Below are 5381 nucleotides of genomic sequence, written 5' to 3'. Positions count from 1 at the left end.
AGATAAACTAGTAATATCATCAACCATGTGTAGTTAACTAGTGATTATATGAATATTGATTGTTTTTCATAAGATTAGTTCAATGCTAGCTAGCAACTTACCTTGGCTTCTTGCTGCACTCACGTAACAAGTGGTCAGGCTGCCACGCAGTCTCCTCATGGAGTGCAATGTAATCGTCCATAATCGGCGTCCAAAAATGCAGATTACCGATTGATGTGAAAACTTGAAATCGGCCCTAATTAATTGGCCATGCCGATTAATCGGCTGACCTCTAATTCAGACCCCTTGACCCTTTCCACATATTGTTAGGTTACAGCCTTATCATGAAATTGATAAAATTGTTCCCCTCCATCAATCTACACAAAATGGCAATGCAAATACAGGTTAGAAATGTTTGCTAATTTATATTTTTAAAAACGGAAATATGACATATACATAAGTATTCAGACCCTTTACTCAGTACTTTTGAAGCACCTTTGGCTGTGATTGCAGCCTTGAGTCTTTTTGGATATGACGTTACAAGCTTGGCATACCTGCATTTGGGGAGTTTCTCCCATTCTTCTCTGCAGATCCTCTCAAGCTCTGTCAGATTGGATGGGGAGCGTTGCTGCACAGCTATTTTTAGGTCTTTCCAGAGATGTTTGAGTTCAAGTCTGGGCTCTGGCTGGGCCACTCAAGGACATTCAGAGACTTGTCCCGAAGCCACTCCTGCGTTGTCTTGGGTGTGTACTTAGGGTCGTTGTCCTGTTGGAAGATGAACCGTCACCCCAGTCTGAGGTCCTGAGCGCTCTGGAGTATGTTTTCCTCAAGGATCTCTCTGTACTTTGCTCCGTTCATCTTTGCCTCGATCCTGACTGGTCTCTGAGTCCCTGCCGCTGAAAAACATCCCCACAGCATGATAGTGCCACCACCATGCTTCACCGTAGGGATGGTGCCAGGTTTTCTCCAGACGTAACGCTTGGCATTCAGGACAAAGAGTTCAATCTTGGTTTCATCAGACCAGAGAATCTTGTTTCTCATGGTCTGAGAGTCTTCAGGTGCCTTTTGGCAAACTCCAAGCACGCTGTCATGTGCCTTTTACAGAGGTGTGGCTTCCGTCTGGTCACTACCACAAAGGTCTGATTGGTGAAGTGCTGCAGAGATGGTTGTCCTTCTGGAAAGTTCTCCCATCTCAACAGATGAACTCTGAAGCTCTGTCCAGGTGACCATTGGGTTCTTGGTCACCTCCCTGACCAAGGCCCTTTACCCCAATTGCTGCTCAGTTTGGACAGGCGGTGTCGTGGAAATATTTGGTCAATCATATTTCACAAATTCCAGAGCCTGTGAGTTCAAATATACTTTTATTACAGCATAACAAAAGCCGAGCTGGTTCATGAATACAATTGCCTTTCCAGGCTTGGCACACATGTTTTATACATTATTCCTCCTTATGTCACACTCATAGTAACTCCTCTTAATGACTCATCCCCTCTGGCATTTAGCCACCATTATCTTATTGCCTTGCACTAAGTTTAGTTTCATATTAGGACATGGAACCCGTAGAGCCACAGAAATAGACAGACCTGTTCTCCACTAAGAGAGGTGCATACATGTAGGACCCTAGCCACAGTCCTTGGTACTTTACAAAAATAACCAGACATGTCATCCTGCTAACTCCTCTGAAAGGGACACCCATGTTCTGGACAACCCCAAGAGGTGTAACCATAGCAACAGTGCATAGTAGGCCATAACACAGTTACAGGAATATCCAGTCGTGTCCAACCCCAGACGGGTGCATGTCTAATGACCCAGAGCACATATAGAGTGCACTAGTTTACTGGCTCCTTCTGAATTAAATAATTGCCACATATGTACTGGAAAATTACCAATATATCCCTCCTCTGGGGCTAAAAAGCCCCACACTGACACAAGACCCCTCACAGAGCCTGAAAGAAGTTCAAGATCAGCCTATTTATCCTTCAACATACAGTATAAAAGTATATGCATGCATATCTCAGCCTTGACCGAGAGTTTCAGTTATGTAAAATAAAATAAAACAATAAAAATCAAAAATACTAAACCAAACCTCATCAACCCTTATGTCGTTCTGAATATGACACCTAAACACACACCCTCATAGACACCTCTCTAACAACTATTAGGTCAATAATGAAAAAACCTGTTAGAGGATTAAGGGCATGGTCTGTGGATTCTCGTAACCAGAAAACCCTATGTCACTTACATGTCTAGGAGGTCATATAAACAGAAGGTCTAACTTCATTTACAGTATCATACATATTCACTAAACACGCTCTTTATCACAACACAGTGGGCAATCACCCCTATGATACAATGCAGTCAAAGTTTCAATATGATGATAATGTCCATCTCCTTCTCTTCAGTCTTTTGAGCACCACTTATATTGGTTGAATCCTGTGATCAGGATTAGGATCCACGACATAGTCCGGAATTGGATATATGTCAGGAAGAACAACATAACAATTTATGTTGTTCTTGATAGGTACGACAACCCCATCCTCCCCCTGGAGCTACCCCAATAGGCATTTTCCACTTTTGTCAGTGTATTGTTCAGGAGCTCCAAGAACAGGGAACATCTCCACAAATGGGTTGGTGATGACCGTTTGTACAGTCATATGTTTTTCTGGGGTTTGAATGAGGAGAGATTTCAGTAAAGGTAAAATAAAACACAATACAACACCCATCACCACTAGTGCTTTGCCTATCATGATTGCCATTTTTGTAAACATTTGCACCCCATTTTCCCAGGATTGAGTCCAACCAGTCCCAGGCATGGGAATCATGTCCAGCATTGTCCTTTAATTCCTGTCGTAGTCCTTTCAGCTTGGTCATTGCCTTAGTAATGAACCATCTGGGGCAGTGTTATTGGGGATGAAGGTGCAGCGTTCATCTCCAAACATAACACAAACTCTACCTTTCTCTGCCAAGAGCCAATTTAAAGCTTGCCTGTTCTGCCATGTACTTTTGCAAGTGGCCTGTACTTGTTCTCCCAAAGTGGTCAATGCAGAGTCTGTATCAATCAATCAAATGTATTTATAAAGCCCTTCTTACCCAGCCTAAAACCCCAAACAGCAAGCAATGCAGGTGTAGAAGCACGGTGGCTAGAAAAACTCCCTAGAAAGGCCAGAACCTAAGAAGAAACCTAGAGAGGAACCAAGCTATGAGGAGTGGCAGGTCCTCTTCTGGCTGTGCCGGGTGGAGATTATAACAGAACATGGCCAAGATGTTCAAATGTTTATAGATGACCAGCAGGGTCAAATAATAATAATCACAGTGGTTGTCGAGGGTGTAACAGGTCAGCACCTCAGGAGCAAATGTCAGTTGGCTTTTCATAGCCGATCATTCAGAGTATCTCTTCCGCTCCTGCTGTCTCTAGAGAGTTGAAAACAGCATGTCTGGAACAGGTAGCACGTCCGGTGAACAGGTCAGCGTTCCATAGCCGCAGGAGCAGCACGGCCTGGTAGACTGGGAACAGCAAGGAGTCATCAGGCCAGGTAGTCCTGAGGCATGGTCCTAGGTCTCAGGTCCTCCGAGAGAGAGAGAAAGAAAAATATATAGAGAGAAAATTAGAGAGAGCATACTGACATTCATACAGGACACCGGATATGGCAGGAGAAATACTCCAGATATAACAGACTTACCCTAGCACCCTGCAGCATAAATGGAGGCTGAGACAGGAGGGGTCGGGAGACACTGTGGACCCGTCCGACGATACCCCGGACAGAGCCAAACAGTCAGGATATAACCCCACCCACTTTGCCAAAGCACAGCCCCACACCACATCCACCAACTTACCATCCTGAGACAAGGCCGAGTATATGGCCCACGATGATCTCCGCAACGGCACAAACCAAGGGGGGGGCAATCCGCCAATCTAAACAGGAAGATCACGTCAGTGACTCAAATGTCCTCTGGTCTGATGAAACAAAAATAGAACTGTTTGGTCATATTGGCCATTGTTATGTTTGGATAAAAAGGGGAGGCTTGCAAGCCGAAGGACACCCATCCCAACCGTGAAGCATGGGGGTGGCAGCATCATGTTGTGGGGGTGCTTTGCTGCAGGAGGGACTGGTGCAATTCACAAAATAGATGGCATCATGAGGGGGAACAATTGTGTGGATATATTGAAGCAATATCTCAAGACACCAGTCAGGAAATTAAAGCTTGGTTGCAAATGGACAATGACCCCAAGTATACTTCCAAAGTTGTGGAAAAATGGCTTAATGACAACAAAGTCAATGTTTTGGAGTGGCCATCACAAAGCCCTGACCTCAATCCTATAGAAAATGTGTGGGCAGAACTTAAAAAGCGTGTACGAGCAAGGAGGCCTACAAACCTGACTCAGTTACACCAGCTCTGTCAGGAGGAATGGGCCAAAATTCACCCAACTTATTGTGGGAAGCTTGTGGAAGGCTACCCGAAATGTTTGACCCAAGTTAAACAATTGAAAGGCAAAGCTACTAAATACTAATTGAGTGCATGTAAAATTCTGGTCCACTGAGAATGTGATAAAATAAATAATCTGAAATAAATCATTCTCTCTAATATTATTCTGACATTTCACATTCTTAAAATAAAATGGTGATCCTAACTGACCTAAAGCAGGGAATTTTTACTAGGATTAAATGTCAGGAATTGTGAAAAACTGAGTTAAAATGTATGTACACTTCCGACTTCAACTGTACATTCTGTATTGGACTTCAGTCCTGGAAGCAAGAATCCTACTCAAGACACATAGATAATACAGTGTTCTAAGTGTAATCATCTCCATCTAAAATTTTAAAAATCACAGGACCCCTTTCTGGTAATACGGAAAATGTAACCTGTTGCATTAATTAAGTAAAATATAAAACTGTTGTTTAACAAATGTAGAACCTTCAAAAAGTTGGAGCTGTCTTATCAGTTTAATAGTCAATACTAATTTCATTCTACTTTTATTACTGTTCCATGTATTGAAAACAGATTATCATTTTAGAATACATGAACTTCCTGCTCAAATTCACTGGTGTTACCTAACTATAAAACCAAGCGACAATAATTGCATTTACATTACATTTAAGTCATTTAGCAGACACTCTTATCCAGAGCGACTTACAAATTGGTGCATTCACCTTATGACATCCAGTGGAACAGCCACTTTACAATAGTGCATCTAAATCTTTTAAGGGGGGTGAGAAGGATTACTTTATCCTATCCTAGGTATTCCTTAAAGAGGTGGGGTTTCAGGTGTCTCCGGAAGGTGGTGATTGACTCCGCTGTCCTGGCGTCGTGAGGGAGTTTGTTCCACCATTGGGGAGCCAGAGCAGCAAACAGTTTTGACTGGGCTGAGCGGGAACTGTACTTCCTCAGTGGTAGGGAGGCGA

The 5381-nt window shown here is 43.2% G+C and overlaps 1 long non-coding RNA gene across 1 annotated transcript; it reads right to left on the bottom strand.

Annotated features, from left to right (window-relative positions):
* Positions 1 to 1323: 1323 nt before the first annotated feature.
* Positions 1324 to 5162, bottom strand: LOC127906788 (uncharacterized). Its single transcript, XR_008062852.1, has 2 exons — positions 3814 to 5162; positions 1324 to 3545 (listed from the first exon to the last, which is right to left on the bottom strand). It is a non-coding gene; the product is annotated as an uncharacterized LOC127906788 (long non-coding RNA).
* Positions 5163 to 5381: the final 219 nt, after the last annotated feature.

This window comes from Oncorhynchus keta, chromosome 13, assembly GCF_023373465.1.
Source record: "Oncorhynchus keta strain PuntledgeMale-10-30-2019 chromosome 13, Oket_V2, whole genome shotgun sequence".
Taxonomy (NCBI): domain Eukaryota; kingdom Metazoa; phylum Chordata; class Actinopteri; order Salmoniformes; family Salmonidae; genus Oncorhynchus; species Oncorhynchus keta.
The sequence above is the reverse complement of the archived record's forward strand: the minus strand, read 5'-3'. Positions and strand labels throughout refer to the sequence as shown.